At 40.8% G+C, this 19415-nt stretch overlaps 1 long non-coding RNA gene across 9 annotated transcripts in view; it reads left to right on the forward strand.

Annotated features, from left to right (window-relative positions):
- The first annotated feature begins 706 nt into the window (after positions 1-706).
- The window catches only part of LOC111751048 (uncharacterized), a 124343-nt gene continuing 105634 nt past the window's right edge, over positions 707-19415 (forward strand). For 2 of the 9 annotated variants that reach the window (XR_010322139.1, XR_002786117.2), the window contains exon 1: positions 707-4196. This is a non-coding gene — a long non-coding RNA (uncharacterized LOC111751048). The remainder of the gene's footprint in view (positions 4197-19415) is intronic. The other 7 variants (XR_010322140.1, XR_010322142.1, XR_002786116.2 and 4 more) reach the window with 5 other exon arrangements.

Genomic DNA, 19415 nt, shown 5'->3' on the forward strand with positions numbered 1-19415 from the left:
TTCTATCTACCCACTGGTTTCCCATGCATCTGTCTCTTTGTCATACTGCAGTGGCTTTTGTATGGCTGTGATGCTAGAATCTACACCACTGATATTTCATATACCCGTGGAGTTACCTATGGTGGACAGATTTCAGGGGCACTTCAAGCTAAGATAGACTATGAAGAAGGAACTAGGGGTCAGCTTCTGAAAAAATTGGCCAGTGAAAACCTTAATAAAAGCAGTGGAACATTGTCTGATATAATGTCAGAAGATGAGCTCCTCAGGTTGGAAGACATTCAAAAGATGACTGGGGAAGAGCTGCCTCCTGAAAGTAGAGTCGACCTTAATGACATAGAAGGAATAAAGCTTTTAGGACCTTCATACACGGAGTGTATGAAGTATGAATCTAGGAATGTTAGAAGTTGTCAAAAAAGAAATGGGCAGCATACAAATTGATATCCTAGGCAGTACTGGCCACTTTGAATCAGACAATCGTATGTTCTACTATGCCAGGAATGAAATTGAAGAGGAATGGCGTCGTGTTCATTATCAAAAAGAACATTTCAAGATCTACCCTGAAGTACAACACTGTCAGTGATAGATTAATATCCATGCATCTACAAGGAAGACCAGTTAATATGACTATTATTCAAATTTATGCATCAACCACAAAGGCCAAATGAGAAAATGGAAGATATTTATCAGCTTCTGCAGTCTGAAGTTGACCAAACATGCAATCAAGATGCATTGATAATTACTGGTGATTGGAATGTGAAAGTTGGAAACAAAGAAGAAAGATTGGTAGTTGGAAAATATGGCCTTGGTGACAGAAACGACACTGGAGATAGCATGATAGAATTTTGCAAGACCAGCTAATTTGTCATTGCAAATATCTTTTTTTAACAACATAAACGGTAACTATACACATGAACCTCGTCAGATGGAATACACAGGAATCAAAATGACTATGTCTGTCGAAAGACAAGATGGAAAAGCTCAATATCATCAGTCAGAACAAGGCCAGAGACTGACTGTGGAACAGACTATCAACTGCTCTTATGCAAGTTTAAGTTGAAGCTGAGGAAAATTAAAACAAGTCCACAAAAGCCAAAACACCATCTTGGGTATATTCCACCTGAATTTAGAGACCATCTCAAGAATAGATCTGTTGCATTGAACTGTAATGACTGAATATCAGATGAGTTATGGTCTGAGATCAAAGAATCATATAGGAAGAAAGTAAAAGGTCATTAAAAAGACAGGAAAGAAAGAAAAGACCAAAATAGATGTCAGAAGAGACTCTGAAAGTTGCTTTTGAATACAGAGTACTAAAGTGAACTGAAGAAATGATGATGTAAAAGAGATGAACAGAAAATTTCAAAGGGCAGCTCGAGAAGACAAAGTAAAGTATTATAATGACATGTGCAAAGATCTGGAGTTAGAGAACCAAAAGGGAGGAACATGCTTGGCATTTCTCAAGGTAAAAGAACAGAAGAAAAATTCAAGCCTTGAGTTACAATATTGAAAACTGAAAAATATTGAAACAACACAGGAAGCATCAAAAGAAGATGGAAGGAACACACAGAGTCACTGTACCAAAAGGAATTGGTTGACATTCAACCATTTCAGAAGGCAGCATATGATGAAGAACCAGTGGTACTTAAGGGAGAAGTCCAAGCTGTGCTGAAAGGAATGACGAAAAATAAGGCTCAAGGAATTGACAGAATACCATTTGAGATGTTTCAACAAACCGATACAGTGCTGGAAGTACTTACTTATGCCAAGAAAGTTGGAAGACAGCTACCTGGTCAACCTACTGGAAGAGATTATTTCAGCCCATTCCAAAGAAAAGTGATCCAACAGAATGCAGAAACTGTTGAACAATATCATTAATATAACACAGAAGTAAAATTTTGCTGAAGATCACCCAGAACGGGTTGCAGCAGTACATTGACAGGGAACTGTCAGAAGTTCAAGCCAGATTCAGAAGAGGAAGTGGAACAAGGGATATCACTGCTGATATCAGATGGATCTTGGTTGAAAGCAGAGTACCAGAAAAATATTTACCTGTGTTTTATTGACTATGCAAAGACATTCAGCTCTGTGGATCTTAACAAATCATAAATGACATTGTGAAGCATGGGAATTCCAGAACACTTAATTGTGCTCATGAGGAGCCTGTACCTAGACCAAGAGGCAGTTGTTCAAATAGAACAAGTGGATACCATGTGGTTTAAAGTCAGGAAAGGCGTGAGTTAGACTTGTATCTTTTTACCTTACTTATTCAATCTGTATGCTGAGCAAATAACCCGAGAAGCTAGACTATATGAAGAAAGTGGCATTCGGATTGGAGGAAGATTCATTAACAACTTGCAATATGCAGATGACAGAACCTTGCTTGCTGAACACAAAGAGTAATTGAAGCACTTACTGATGAAGGTCAAAGACTGCAGCCTTCAGTATGGATTACACCTCAACAGAAAGAAAATGAAAGTCCTCACAACTGGGCCAGTGAGCAACATCATGATAAACAGAGGAAAGATTGAAGTTGTCAAGGATTTCATTTCACTTGGATTAACAATCAACACCCATGGAAGCACCAGTAAGAAATAAAAAAACGTATTGCATTAGACAAATCTGCTGCAAAAAACCATCTAGGATACTCCACTGGTCTTACCCCTTCAGGAGCAAGGAAGAGTGAAGAAAACTAAAGATACAAGGGAAAGATTAGTCCAAAGGACTAATGGACGACATCTACCCTGGCCTCCACCAGACTGAGTCCAGAACCACGAGATGGTACCCAGTTACCACCACTGACTGCTCTGACAGGGATCACAATAGAGGGTCCCAGACAGAGCTGGAGAAAAATGTAGAACAAAATTCTAACTCAAAAAGAAAGACAAGATTTTCTAGCCTGACAGAGACAGGAGAAACCCTGACAATATGGTCCCCTGACACCCTTTCACTCAGTAATGAGGTCACTCCTGAGGTTCACCCTTCAGCCAAAGATTGAACAGGCCCATGAAGCAAAGGAAGACTGAAGGGATGCATCAGCCCTGGGGCAGGGAGTGGAAGGCAGGAGGGTACAGGAAAGCTGGTAATGGGGAACCCAGGGCTGAGAGGGGAGAGTGTTGACATGCTGTGGAATTGTTAACCAATGTCACAGAACAATGTGTGTACTGACTGAAGAGAAACTAGTTTGTTCTGTAAACCTTCATCTTAAGTACAACTTAAAAAAAATGAAAAAATAAAAATTAAGAAAAAAAATCTGCTGCAAAAGACCTCTTTAAAGTGTTAAAAAACAAATATGTCACTTTGAAGACTAAGATGTCCCTGACCCAAGCCATGATATTTTCAATCACCTCATATGCATGGAAAAGCTGGATAATGTATAAGAATTGACACATTTGAATTATGAATTTGAATATACCATGGACTGCCAAAAGAATGAAAATATCTGTCTTGGAAGTACAGCCAGAATGCTTTTTAGAAGCAAGGATGGCAAGACTTTGTCTCATGTGCTTTGGACATGTTATCAGGAAGAATGTCAGTCCCTGGAGAAAAACATCATGTTTAGTAAAGTAGAAGATCAATAAAAAAGAGGAAGTCCCTCAAGGAGATGGATTGACACTGTGGCTGTAATAATGAGCTCAAGTGTAACAACCATTGTGAGGATGGTGCAGGACTGGGCTGTGTTTTGTTCTGTCGTACTCAGGGTCATTACGAGTCGTAACTGACTCAACAGCACCTAACAGCAACAACAATTCAGTGGTTGTTGTTAGGAGCTGTTGCGTCAGTTCTGACTCATAGTGATCTTATGTAACAGAACAAAATGTACCCGGTCCCGGGCCATTCGCACAGTCATTGTTCTGTTTGAGCTCATTGTTGCAGCCACTGTGTCAATCCATCATTGAAGGTATTCCTCTTTCTCTCTGACTCACAGCTTTACCAAGCATGATGTCCTTCTCCAGCTTGATATCTTTCAAAGATCTGGATCCTGCAGCTGGCTCCTGTTCATCTGACCTCAGGTTCTTGGGACTTGAGCTCGAAGCTTACTTGCTGGTCTTGGTATTCATCAGCCTCCACAGCCTGTGAGCCAGAGGCTTGCTGTCGGACCTGCTGCCCTTGGGTTGACTAGCCCTTGCAGCTACATGAGTCAGAAGAAGCCTCCATCCTGACTCACAGACTTGGGACTTCCCAGCCTCTACAACTGCGTAAGCCGTTTCGTTGTTATAAATCTTTCTATATATATTTATACATTTCACTGGTATTGCTCCTCTATAGAACCCAGCCTAAGACATTCAACATTCACCACCACAAAAATCTGAATGTGTCAATTCTTCTTCTTTGGTCTTCCTTTTCATTGCCCAGCTTTAGCATGCATATCAGGCAATTACAAATGCCATGGCTTGGATTGGGTGTACCTTAGTCCTCAAAGTGACACCTTTGCTTTTAATACTCTAAAGAGGTCTTTTGCAGCAGATTTGTTCAGTATAATATGTCATTTGATTTATTGACCTCTGCTTCCGTGGGCATTGATAATTGATCCAAGAAGGATGAGATCCTTGATAACTTCAATTTTTTCACCATTTATCATTTGTATGTTGTTTATGGTCCCATTTTAAGAATTTTTGTTTTCTTCATGTTCAGGTATACCCTCAAATATTTCTGAGAGTCTCTAGGAGTATCTTGCCTTGCCTCCCACACAAATTCAGTTAGCACTTATTTTAACTATCAATCATATGGAGTCCACTTTTCAATTTTCACCTTTAGATGGGCAGCACCGTATCTGCTGGTCACCACGGTGCAGGGCTGCCTCCTGATGGGCATCACTTCCCCAGTGCCACTTTTATCCTGCATGGACATCAATACGTTGCAAGCCTCAAGATGTCAAAGCTTCAAGGTGGTTTGTGGACAAGTAGGGATGAGACTGCCTCACGGCGTGTAATGCTTTGGATGTTTTTGGCTGATAATTATCAGAACACTCAACCCAATCTGGCTCAGACAAGTAGAATATATTGTTTGGTAAACAACAAACACTTAAAAGTACAAAGTTAAGGCGTATGTATCATTGAGGATTGGGTTAGGCTCAAAAACAGAGGTCTAACCTAATAGTGACTTAAATGAGATTTGATTTCTTTCTCATGTAAAAGGCCAGGGATGAGATTCTATAGTAAGTCCAGGGACTATAGTAACTGTGCTAAATGCAAGTTGGAGAAACTTTCATCTTATCTAGGCTCCTTCCAGCTCACTATTCTCCATTCCCCAAAGGAGTGTGCCCCGTTCTCACAGACTAATGCGGTGGCTGGAGCTCCAGCCATTACATTCATGTGCCCAGACTCAGGGAGGAGGAAAGAATGAAGAAGATGTCCACACAACAGTGGTGTTCCTAGAAGCTGCCACATCTCTGCTTATATCAGAATGGTTACAGCTTAATCACATAGACATACCAAGCATGCAAGAGAAAATATCTTTACTCTGGATGGTCATGTGCCCACCTAAATACAGGAGCTCTAACACGTAGAAGGTTATGAAGAATAGATTTGGAAGGGGCGATTTCTGTCAAAACGCTTTCATGGCTGATGAACTCCAGGGGCTTCAGCTCGATTTTCCTATGATTCTCTTGACTTTGTTCTACTCAGTGTTTTGGCTTCAGATTAATTTGGTAACAAGACAACTGCAGCAGTTCTAGATCACACCCACTATGGCAATGTCCAGAGAAAGAGGAAGTTGCTTCTGGACATTCTTCTAAAGAAATATGAGAGAATTTTCTCACAAGACGCCAGCAAAGCTTGATTGAGTCACTCATTCACTCTTTTTTTTTAATCAGAATGAAATTCACATAAGATTAACCATCTTAAAGTGCGTAATTCAGTGGTATTTAGTACATTCACATTGTTGTGGAACTACGACTAGTTGTAAAACATTTAAATCACCCTAACAGAAAACCTCTTACCCATAAAGAAGTCACTCCCCATTCCCTTCCCCCTAGCCCTTGGCAACCACCAATCTGCTTTCTGCTTCTGTGGATTTACCTATTCTGGATATTTCACATAAATGGAATACTACTATATGTGACCTTTAGTGTCTGGCTTCTTTCACATAATATAATGTTTTTGAGGTCCCTCTCACTTTTGAACCCATCAATGGCAAGGGGGAAGGGATTACCCCTAGACCAGTTGAGCCCACCCTCAGAGCTGGAGATGGTGGTGATTTCTCCTGAGTAAGCTTTCTCTTGTAAGAGAAAGAGTGAATAACTGGACAAGGTTGGTATTCTGATAGGAAGGAAGAAAGGGGGAGAATAGACGTTGGGCAGAAACTCCTCTAGTTTGACCAAGGAGGTATGGTACTAGGCTTGCTGCTTATGGAGCACGGGTATATACAATTTTTAGGGAAACAGTTCTTTACACTTTTGCTTACATTTCCTAATCTTTTGCTTACAATTCCTAGCCATAAATCCTTGTGAGTGGGTCCAAGGATATCAATGGCAAATATCATACTCTACCAAACCCTCCAATAGGGTGCTTGTAACTGGGTCAAGATCATTATGATCAACTCTTCCTTCCCTTAGGTTAAGTCCTCCCCTGTGAGGTTCCTTACTTCCTCACAGATATAGACATCTAGTGGGCTGACTCCACTGAGCATTAAACCCATTGCCACGGAGTTGATTCTGACTCATGGCAACCCTATGCATGTAGAGAGGAACTGCACTCCACAGGGTTTCAAGGCTGTGAACTTTCAGAAGCAAATCACCAGGCCTTTCTTTTTAGGTGCCTCTGGGTAAGTTCAAGGTGCCTCTGGGTGGGTTTGAACCATTAGCCTTTTGGTTGGTAGTCAGGTGCTTAACCTTTTGTGCCACCCAGGACTCCAGTCACTGGGCATGGTAAGACTAAATACATGGGCACAGCTTAGGTTCCAAGTTGAAATTTTATGTACAGTACATAAAAGATTGTTATGAAAATTAAATATACAGCCTATGAGTATGGGGTTTTTATCTGACTGTTTCTCACTTCTTCCTATCACTAAAGTCCCAGAGAACAGTGTGTGGCACCTGGTAGGCACTCATACATAGTTCTTAGATGCTGTCTGCTTTAGATTAAATAAGACAGCACATGTAGAGTGCTTAGCATGAAGGAGGCATTTTATAATTGTAAGTTCTTTTAAGCTCTCAGTTGCTAACCAAAAGGTCAGCAGTTCGAATCACCCACCAGACGCTCCTTGGAAATCTCATGGGGGCAGTTCTACTCTGTCCTATAGGGTTGCTATGAGTCAGGATCAGGTTTCTGGTTTCTATAGAGAATCCTAACGTCATCAGTCACCCCTATGTCAGAGGTATTTCAATCCCTGAAGGACTATGTAATGAGACGCTGGTTTATATTGAACATAGATCCCAAATTAGTTTTTAAACTACCCCAAAACATATATCCGGTGCCTAAACACACTATATGACCATTTCTATTTTTTCCTGGGAGAGGAATGAATCCAACAGTGAAAGAAATAGTGTTCTTTCATTGTCATCTTGGGCGGTAAATTCTGTTGAGATTGCAAGCATGAATAATCCAGTCCAGTGTGGTATTTGAGCAGTATGGGAATCGGGGGGCCTTGGGTAAGTTGGTTTGACACTTGCAGTGGTTACTGAATGGCACATTATTTTAATGAAGAAAGAGGCAATTGTTAGTAAACGCGATTTAACCAGAATGAGGTTGTAAAAACTTGCATTTTGTTATTGATCTTACAAGGAAGGTAAGTAAGAGAAGAAATAGTGGCAATTACAGGTCATTTTCTTTTTATTAGATATTTAATTATAGTCTTTTCTGATAAGGCATGAATATTTCCCTGGTTGTTTAAACTTTGCCTAATCTTATAAAAAAAATTAATTTAGAGAGTTAGCAGTATTTTTTTTTTTTCTTTTTAAAACAACAGTTATCCTGTTGGTGCTTAATATATTGATTTCACGTGTACTGTAAAGGCTAAAAAAAAAAAAAATTTTTTTTTTTTTGTAAAGGCTAAAGGCTGCCTGATGTAAGTTTTTGTGCACATATGGCCTTGACATGTGTAAAATTAAATTGCATTAAATAACTCTCTAGGAGCAACATGACATGCCTGCCTCATCTGACAGAATTGATTGAATTTTTTCTTTGTAATTCCAGGAAGATGTCTTAAGCCAGCCCTTCCATTCCTAGAGCGAGCATCACAGCTTGTCTCCTCAAGGTCCTTTTTGTGAGATGGACTACTCTTTCTCCTCCAGCCTTATTCAATGGTGTCTCCTCCCCAGGCTCGGTTCCCAGGCTCAGTCCTGGGTATCTACCTGGAGATTCATCAGGAAGAACACAAAACTTACAAACCAGAATTTTCCTACTGCGGCTATAAATAACGCCTTTCTTTTGTGTAGTGTGTTACAAAGTACTTTTACACATAGAAATAGTCTCTTGCTTCTGCATTCTTTTAGCACCAAACATTGAATCTCTCTTTTGCTCTTCCAAGGGGTATTTATGGATTATCATTTTATAGCAACAGGTCCCCAGGTGGCGCAAACAGTTTGTGCTCAACTGCTAACCTAAAAGTTGGCAGTTTTAAACCACCCACGAAAGAAAGGCCTGTTGATCTGTTTCTGTAAAGATTATAGCCAAGAAAACCCTATGGAGCGTTCTACTCTGTAATACATGAGGTTGCCATCAGTCATAATTCACTCGACGACAACCGGCTTGGTTTTTGGTTTGGTTCTGCAGTGGTGAATGAGACAGAGAAAGCCTCTGTTCTCACGGTGTCCAAGGAAGAGACAGACCAAAATCTAGTAAATAAGAAACTAACTAAGTCTGATAATGTCAGATATTGACAGTGCTGTAAGAAGACGAAACAAGGTAAGGTGGTAAGGAGTGAGTGAGGGTGACATCAGATCGGGTGCTCAGGAAGGCCCTCTGAATGGGTGATATTTGCTCTGAGACCTGGTTGAAGGCATTTTATCACTTTCTACCTTGGATCACAGTTATTGATTTTAATCTCCCACACTAGATTCTAAGCTTCTTAAGGGCACTATCTCTCTCACTCATCTTTATATCCTCCACAGCTTGTGGCCTTGTGCCCTCCATGTGGAAGGTGTTCAATCAACAGGTATGAAATGAGTGAAGATGATCTCATCACTAGACCTATAAGACCCTTGGTAGTTGGGATTATTCACCACATTATCGTTGTTATTGTTAGCTGTCTTCAAGTTGCCCCCAACTCATGGTGACACCATACACAGTGAAACAAACCACTGTTCAGTCCTGTGCCACCCCCAGGATTCATTGTGGATCAGATTGTTGTGATCCGTAGGGTTTTCACTGGCTGGTTTTCAGGAGTAGCCAGGCTTTTCTTCCTAGTCCATTTTAGTCTGGAAGCCCCACTGAAACATGTTCAGGGTCATAACAATATGCAATCCGTCACCAAAAGGTGGTGGCAGCTGCCCATGGGGTTCATTGGCTGGGAATCAAACCCAGGTCTCCTGCATGGAAGGAAGAAATCTACTACTGAATCACCAATGTCCTCAACCACATTATTAAGCAAACAAAAACACCAAACCCATTGCCATCGAGTCAATTGCAACTCATAGGGACCCTAACAGAAACACACTGCCACATATTTCTCCTGCAAATTGGCTGGTGGGTTTGAGCCACTGACTTTTTGGTTAGCAGTCGAGTGCTTAACCACTGCACCACCAGAGCTCCTTCAATCACATTATGCAGAGGGTGGAACTGAGGCCCAGAGTGGTCAAGCCACTTGATTAAGTAAGCAAGTGGGGGCATTGGGATTCAATCTTACTATATCATGTTGATCTTTCTGGAACTGTATAGGCAGTTTTTAGTAGAATGGGAATACAATTTCAGGTAGGGGAATTCAAGCTTTTTGAAATCATGCAAATACCAATTTAGAAAATACAGAATACCACTACAAGATCAAGAAGTTGACAATTCTGCTGTCGGGAAATGATGGTTTAGATGGGATGTGGAGCAGGAGAATGAAACTGTCATCTGGGCTAACGTTACCAGTTTTTAAGTCTCTTTGAGTGGAGATCAGTTTCAGATTCTGAATGAAAAAGATTTGGTAGTTTAGAATTTGATTCTTATTATCTGGGATCTGGAAAATCCAACACTTTTGATGAAGCATTACTGGGACGTAAGGAAACAGCATTGTGGAAATTCAGGACGTAGAGGAGGAAAATTCTTTGGTGATCATCTGGCTTACCCTGATATTAACTTCATTGCTTTTTGGAAGTGGCTTTTACTGAATTTTGTGATATTTACTTTTAACCTAAGTTGAAATTCTACGTTTTTGAAGGAACTCATTCCAGGAAAGAAGACATCAACGCACAGAGTTTTGGGAACTATTAATCAGAAGAGAAAGATTTCAGTGGGTAAGGGAAATGCCCAAAGTTTAGATGACAGAAATAAATGTGTTAAGTTGGTGAATTCAAGGGAGCTTGCAGCACACAGCAAAACATTGTGGGAGAGCAGAGGAGAGAAGAAAGAGAAGGCTGTTGAATGTTTACATTCCTTGAATGCAACAGTGTGATGAGCCAAGAACACAGTTGGAGTTCAGCTAGCTGGAGCATTCCTGGTACTGCCTCCTTGTGTGAATGATACTGTCATGAGAAAATCCATATGCAAATGCAGGAAGCTGTTATTAGGGATGGGGCACAAGTGGTCTAGTAGCACCACTTTTGGAAAGATTTGCTGAGAAGTTTCGGAGGTGGTTGTTCAGTGAACAAAGGATGATATTACAAGGATCTTATGATGCAAATCTAAATAATTGTACTTGAGCCTGTGGACTCAGAAACTTCTCTAATAAGGCAGACCTAGTAAAAAAAAAATATATATATATATATATATATATATATATATTTGGACCTTTCTTGCTAATGTGGCCACCAAACCAAAAAAACTACACCCTTTGCTGTCAAGTCGATTCTAACTCATAGCGATCCTACATGAGGACAGAGTAGAACTGCCCCAGAGGGCTTCCAAAGAACGCCTGGTGGATTTGAACTGCCGACCTTTTGGTTAGAAGCCATACCTCTTAACCACTATGCCATCAATGTGGCCACAGTCATTATATACTTAATAAATGTTTGTAAATTTACACTGCCTTACCCTTTCCATGTAGTAGTCTTCCTGTCTGGAGGATATCAGGACTTTATTAAATCAGATTGGACCATTAGCATTTGTGGTGGCTTGCCACTCTTATTATTTTTTTTACTTCTTGCTGCTACCAGAGAGAGTCCAGTCTACCCAAAGTAATTAAAGTATTGTGGTAGGCAGCCTCCTAGTTATTATGCCTTTCTGTAATACCCTTCCTTTAAGTGTTAGTTGGACTTACTGACTAGCTTCTAACAAATAGAATATGGCAGAAGTAATGGGAGATTATTGTCAAAAGATGAGGTTTATAAAAAGACTGTGACCTCCATCTTGGGCACACATGCACACAAGCTCTATTATATCTCTCAGTCTGGGAAATCAACCTATCATGTTGTAAGCAGCCCTGTGGAGAGGCCCACATGGCAAAGAATTAATACTTCTGGTCAATAGCCAGTGAGGGCTGGAGGTTGCCCAACATGAGTGAATTTGGAAGCAGATCCTTCTCCAGTCGAGCCTTCAGATGACTGCAGCCCCAGCAGACACATTGATTGGAGCCTTATGAGAGACCCTGAGTTAGAAGCACCCAGTTAAGCCTCATCTGAGTTCCTGACCCACAGAAACAGTGAAATAATAAATGCTATTTTTAATCTACTGAGGTTTGGGGTAATGTGTTATGCAGCAATAGATAACTAATGCAGATAGAAAGAAGGGAGAATCAACAGAGATACCTGAAAGAGAGAGAGAAGCAGCTTCAATGGAGAACTCCAACTTACGGGAAATTTTAAAACAGTCCATAACTAAACTTGTTTGGCTGTGGTTCTGAAATCCATGATAATCATTTGGTACCTGTTGCCATTGAGCCGATTCGGACTCACAGTGACCCTGTAGGACAGAGTAGAACTGCCCAGTAGAGCTTCCATGGAGGGCCTGGTGGATTTGAACTGCTGATCTTTTGGGTTAGCAGCCATAGCACTTAACTGCTATGCCACTAAGGTTTCCAGTCATTTGATATATTTGTTTAAGCTCCTTATAAAATGTAAAGAACTTAAAGCCCCAGAGCATATTTTATAATTTCTATCATTTTATTGGTACTCTCTATTTGGTAAGACATTGTTCTCATACGTTCTTTTAGTTCTTTAGACATAGTTTCCTTTGGCTCTTTGAAAATATTTAACATAGCTGATTTAAAATCTTCTTGTAAGTCCAACATCTGGGCTTCAGCAAAGACAGTTTCTATTGGCTGTTGTTTTTTTCTTTGTTTGTTTTTAGTGTATGGGCCATACTTCCTTATTTCTTTGCATGTCTCATAATTTTATGTTGAAATTGAGTATTTTAAATATAATGTGGCAACTCTGGAAATCAGTTTCTCCCCCCTTAGAAGAAGGTTTGTCTTTTTTTTCTGTTTGTTGTTGTTATTTTTTGTTTAGTAACTGTCTCAGTTACCTAGTGCTACTATAACAGAAATATCACAAGTTGGTGGCTTGTGTGAACAGAAGTTTATTTTCTCATAGTTTAGGAGGCCAGAACTCCAAATTCAGGGCACCAGCTCTAGGGGAAGGCTTTATCTTTGTTGACTTCTGGGGAAGATCCTTGTCTCTTTTCAGCTTTTCTTCCTCAGTTCCTTGGTGATCTTTATATGATGTAGCATCTCTCTTCCCCTATCTGTGCTTCCTTGCTTCTGTGCCTGATCAGCTTCTTTTATATCTCTGAAGCAATTGGCTTAAGACACACCCAACATGATATGACCTCATTAACGTAACAAAGAAAATCCTATTTCCAAATGGGATAACATCTACAAATATGTTGTTATTGTTGTTTTTAGGTGCTGTTGACTCACTTCTGACTCATAGCAACCCTATGTGCAACAGAACGAAACACTGCCCGGTCCTGAGCTATCCTCACAATCATTGTTATGCTTCAGCTCATTGTTGCAGCCACTGTGTCAATTCACCTCTTTGAGGATATTCCTCTTTTCCGCTGACCCTGTATGCTGCCAAGCATGATTTCCTTCTCCAGGGACTGATCCCTCCTGACAACATGTCCAAAGTATGTAAGACGCAGTCTCACCATCCTTGCCTCTAAGGAGCATTCTGGTTGTACTTCTTCTATGACAGATTTGTTTGTTCTTTTGGCAGTCCATGGTATATTCGATATTTTTCGCCAACACCACAATTCAAAGGCGTCAACTCTTATTTGGTCTTCCTTATTCATTGTCCAGCTTTCACATGCATATGATGTGATTGAAAATACTATGGCTTGGGTCAGGCGCACCTTAGTCTTCAAGGTGACATCTTTGTTCTTCAATACTAAAAAAGGTCCTTTGCAGCAGATTTATCCAATGCAATGTGTCTTTTGACTTCTTGACTGCTGCTTCCATGGCTGTTGATTGTGGATCCAAGTAAAATGAAATCCTTGACAACTTCAATCTTTTCTCTGTTTATCATGATGTTGCTCATTGGTCCAGTTGTGAGGATTTTTGTTTTCTTTATGTTGAGGTGCAATCCATACTGAAGGCTGTGGTCTTTGATCTTCGTTAGAAAGTGCTTCAAGTCCTCTTCGCTTTCAGCAAGCAAGGTTGTGTCATCTGCATGAAGCAGGTTGATAATGAGTCTTCCTCCAATCCTGAATGGGTATGGTGAAAGAATACAACACTGACACACACCTTTCCTGACTTTAAACCAATCGGTATCCCCTTGTCCTGTCCGAACAACTGCCTTGTGATCTATGGAAAGTTTCCTTATGAGCACAATTAAGTGTTCTGGAATCCCCATTCTTCTCAATGTTATCCATAATTTGTTATGATCCATACAGTCAAATGCCTTTGTGTAGTCAATAAAACACAGGTAAACATCCTTCTGGTATTCTCTGCTTTCAGCCAGGATCCATCTGACATCAGCAATGATATCCCTGGTTCCACGTCCTCTTCTGAAACCGGCCTGAATTTCTGGCAGTGTCCTGTTGATATACTGCTGCAGCCATTTTTGAATGATCTTCAGCAAAATTTTGCTTGCGTGTGATATTAATGATATTGTTCTATAATTTCCACATTCAGTTGGATCACCTTTCTTGGGAATAGGCATAAATATGGATCTCTTCCAGTCAGTTGGCCAGGAAGCTGTCTTCCATATTTCTTGGCATAGACGAGTGGGCACCTCCAACACTGCATCTGTTTGTTGAAAGATCTCAATTGATATTCTGTCAATTCCTGGAGCCTTGTTTTTTCACCAATGCCTTCAGAGCAGCTTGGACTTCTTGCTTCAGTACCATCAGTTCCTGACCATATGCAACCTCTTGAAATGGTTGAACATTGACTAATTCTTTTTGGTATAATGACTCTGTATATTCCTTCCATCTTCTTTTGATGCTTCCTGTGTCATTTAATATTTTCCCCATAGAATCCTTCACTGTTGCAACTTGAGGCTTGAATTTTTTCTTCAGTTCTTTCAGCTTGAGAAATGCTGAACCAGTTCTTCTCTTTTGATTTTCCATCTCCAGCTCTTTGCACATCATCATAATACCTCTTTGTCTTCTCGAGGTGCCCTTTGAAATCTTCTGTTCAGTTCTTTTACTTCATCAATTCTTCCTTTTGCTTTAGCTGCTTGATGTTCAAGAGCAAGTTTCAGAGTCTCCTCTGACATCCATCTTGGTCTTTTCTTTCTTTCCTGTCTTTTCAATGACCTCATGTATGATGCTTTCCTCATGTATGACACTTTCCTCATGTATGATGCTTTCCTCACGTATGATGTCCTTGATGTCATTTCACAGCTTGTCTGGTCTTCAGTCACTAGTGTTCAATGACTCAAATCTTTTCTTCAAATGGTCTCTAAATTCAGGTGGAATGTACTCAAGTTCATATTCTGGCTCTCATGGACTTGCTCTGATTTTCTTCAGTTTCAGCTTGAACTTGCATATGAGCAATTAATGGTCTGTTCTACAGTCGGCCCCTGGCCCTGTTCTGACAGATGATATTGAGCTTTTCCATTGTCTCTTTCCACAGATGTAGTCAATTTGATTTCTCTGTGTTCCATCCGGGGTTGTCGTTTATGTTGGTGAAAGAAGGTATTTACAATGAAGAAGTCATTGGTCTTGCAAAATTCTATCATGTGATCTCTGGCATTGTTTCCATCACCAAGGCCATACTTTCCAACTTCTGATCCTTCTTCTTTGTTTCCAACTTTAACAAGTGTCTGTCAGTTTGTCATACTGTGGGGGCTTGTGTGTTGCTGTGATGCTGGAAGCTATGCCAGCAGGATTCAGATACCAGCAAGGTCAACCATGGAGGACAAGTTTCAGCTGAGCTTCCAGACTAAGACGGACTAGGAAGAAGGACCCAGCAGTCTACTTGTGAAAAGCATCAGCCAGTGAAAACCTTATGAATAGCAGTGGAATATTGTCTGATATAGTGCTGGAAGATGAGCCCCCCAGATTGGAAGGCACTCAAAAGATGACTGGGGAAGAGCTGCCTCCTCAAAGTAGAGTTGACCTTAATGACGTGGATGGAGTAAAGCTTTTGGAACCTTCATTCGCTAATGTGGCACAACTCAAAATAAGAAGAAACAGCTGCAAACATCCATTAATAATTGGAACCTGGAATGTACAATGAACAAATCTAGGAAAATTGGAAATTGTCAAAAATGAAATGGAATGCATAAACATCGATATCCTAGGCATTAGCGAGCTGAAATGGACTGGTATTGGCCATTTTGAATTGGACAATCACATAGCCTACTATGCTGGGAATGACAACTTGAAGAGGAACCGTGCTGCATTCATTGTCAAAAAGAACATTTCAAGATCTATCCTGAAATACAACGCTGTCAGTGATAGAATAATATCTATATGCCTGGAAGGAAGACCAGTTAGTACGACTATTATTCAAATTTACACATCAACCATTAGGGCTGAAGATGAAGAAATAGAAGATCTTTATCAGCTGCTGCAGTCTGAAATTGATCGGACATGCAATCAAAATGTATTGATAATTACTGGCGATTGGAACGTGAAAGTTGGAAACAAAGAAGAAGGATCTACAAATATAGGGGTTAGGATTTATAACACTTATTTTTTGAGAGTGCAATTCAATCTATAAAAATGACTTTTTTGAACTAATTCTGTAAAATCTGTATTCTTTGTCATAGTGGCCACTGAAGTCTCTGCTGTTAGCTTAGTGGTTAGGTAGTGATTGGATAGAGATTGCCTTAAATGTCTGGGCTAAATAAGTCTTCCAGTCTTTGTAAAGAGTTTCTGTGTGCATGTTGGGCACACCTTTAATACTCACCCAGACAGTTTACAACTCTGCTTTATCTGTCACTTTCTGCTTGCACAGAGCCTCAAAGTTAGTGACAGGTTAGAGATTCAGACCTTGTCAGGTCTTTCCTGAGCATATACACGGCACTGGACATGTGCACAGCCCTATGTATGCACATGGCCGTCTAGATTCCCAGGAGTATGTTGGAGCTTTTCAAAAGCTCCTATGGACATCTACAATGAGGTAGGCAAACTGCACAGAGGGCCCAGTCCTCCACAAGACTGCCCTCACTTCAGACACCAGCTGCAAATTTGGTGGCCCCAGGGTGACCCTCAATTCCAATCAGCTAGCTACGAATTATGGAGGTCTTCATGGATTCTTCCTGAGAATCCACTAAAAGATTCACACAACTCCATGGTCATATTTGTTACTGAGAAACTCGCTGTTGAGTCAGTTCTGACTTATAGTCATCCTACAGAACAGAGTAAAACTGCCTATAGGGTTTCCAAGGAGTAACTGGTGGATTCAAACTGCTGACCTTTTGGTTAGCAGCCATAGCTCTTAACCACTGCCCCACCAGGGCTCCATTGCAGAGAACGTATACGTTAAAATCCTCATAGGCACGATTGATTGAATCATTGGTTGAACTCAATCTCCTTTCCTCTTGCTAATATCATATATCTCAAAGCCTCAACCCTTTAATCACGTGCTTGGTCTTTCTGGTGCAGCCAGCCCTCACCTTGAGTCATCTCCTCAGCATAAACCATCAGGAGTATGAATAACAAAGATATTCCCATCACTTGGGAAATCCCTAGGGTCTACATTTTTTTTTTTTACAGGTTACTCCCAGGAGATGGAAAAAAAGCCAGACCTCTCTTTAAGTAAGGTCAAATTCCTTACTACATGTTATAGATTGAATTGTGCCTTCATCTCCTCCAAATGGGCTCTGCAGCTTTATAAGCAGCATTTCTGCCTCTCCAAGTCTCAGACTTTCTTCTTTTCTTTTTCTCCCTCTCTCCCTCTATGGCTCCCATCCTCAGTGTTCTTGAGCAATGCAAGCTAGCTCTCTAGTGCCTGCTCTCAACTATCACACTCACACTTATCATACCAGTTAGCATGCATGCTCAGAGGATCCTCCTCTTTAGACCCCAGTGGGGAAGGATGAGTAAATTATCTTTTTCCTGTAACAAATCTATTTTTTCTTCTGTCAGGTTAAAAATATCAATACTAAGGTATTAAGATTTTGGGGTGTGGTTGTGAGAAATGTAATAAGATTTATCTTTCTAGTTTATTTTTCTTCTTCTAAAACAAATCATGGTAATACCAATTAAATACATTTCCAGCTTCTGGAAAAACTACATACTCTCTGACTTGGTCCTTAATTTTACCTGGGAACAAAGGCACTCCATAGGGTAAAAATGGAAATGCAAATTAGAATAGAAGAGAAAGACATTAAATATGAAAAAAAAAAAAAAACTTGAAAATGCTGATCCTTGAAAGGGGGAACTATTAAGGGGCTTGGGGTGTGCTCCTTGTCTCTGCAAGGTGAATTTATTTATTTTTTCTTTTTTTTAATTGTACTTTAGATGAAGTTTTACAGAACAAACTAGTTTCTCATCAAACAGTCATACTCATATTGTTCTATGACATTGGTTAACAACCCCACAACATGTCAACAAGCTCCCCTCTCAACCCTCCGTTCCCCATTACCAGCTTTCCTGTTCCCTCTTGCCTTCCAGTCCCTGCCCCCAGGGTGATGTACCCCTTCAGTCTTGCTTTGTTCCATGGGCCTGTTCAATCTTTGGCTGAAGGGTGAGCCTCAGGAGTGACCTCATTACTGAGCTGAAAGGCTGTCTGGGGACCATACCCTCAGGGTTTCTTGTGTCTCTGTCAGGCCAGCAAGTCTGGTTTTTTTTTCTGATTTACAATTTTGCTCTACATGTTTCTCCAGTTCTGTCTGGGACCCTCTACTGTGATCCCTGTCAGAGGAGTCAGTGGTGGTAGCTGGGCACCATCTCAAGGTTCTGGACTCAGTCTGGTGGGGGCTGTGGTAGATGTGGTCCTTTCGTCCTTTGGACTAATCTTTCCACTGTATTTGTAGTTTTCTTCATTTTTTCTTGCTCTGAAAGGGGTGAGACCAGTGGAGTATCTTAGATGGCCACTCACAGGCTTTTAAGACCCCAGATGCTACTCACCAAAGTAGAATGTAGAACATATTCTTTATAAACTATATTATGCCAGTTGAGCTAGATATTCCCTGAGATCATGGTGCCCACAGTCCTCAGCCCAGCAATTCAGTCCCTCAGGGAGCTTGGATGTGCAAGGTGACTTCAGGTGACAAAGACCTGTGTCCCCTACCCAGTAAATTGAGGAATATATAATCCTTTCAGGAAATTAGCTGTACTTGGTAAAATCATTTCCCCTTCCTATTCAGTTGGTGATCTGGGTTATCCCAGAGCATGCCCACAGGTCTCTCTGCATGTAACCAAGGGGAAAGTCTTAACTCATCCTTGGGGCTCAGAGTGACCTGCTCAGGGCTAGACCCTGTGGTGACCCTGGCTCCTGTGGGGTCAGAATGGATCTGACAATTTGTTGAATACCTTATACTGAAGCTCCAACTTACAGAATGTTGCTGTTGTTAGGTGTCGTGGAGTCTATGCAGGCTCATAGCAACCCCATGCGACAGAGCAGAACTACCCCATGGGGTTTTCTAGGCTATAAGCTTTAGGATAAGCAGATTGCCAGGTCTTTTTCCAGTGAAGGTGCCGAGTGGGTTCGAACCCCCAACCTTTCAGTTATCAGCCTAGCCCCTAACCATTTTGCCACCAGGCTCCTTAATTTATAGGATATGGACTAGAAATTAGAGCATTGTGTGTGCGTTGGGTGAAGGCGCTGAGCTGCAAGTATTTTGCCTGATGGGTTAGGTGATTTAATTTATACTCACTCTGGAGTTCCAGGAAATGTCAAGAACAAAGCTTAATAATCACATGTAGAATTTTTGAAGAATAAAATTACTTTTATAAAATGTTAGCATTGGAAGGCCCTTCAAGGTCCTCTCATCTTATCTACTT

This window comes from Loxodonta africana, chromosome 5 (genome assembly GCF_030014295.1).
Source record: "Loxodonta africana isolate mLoxAfr1 chromosome 5, mLoxAfr1.hap2, whole genome shotgun sequence".
In the NCBI taxonomy this organism is placed as follows: domain Eukaryota; kingdom Metazoa; phylum Chordata; class Mammalia; order Proboscidea; family Elephantidae; genus Loxodonta; species Loxodonta africana.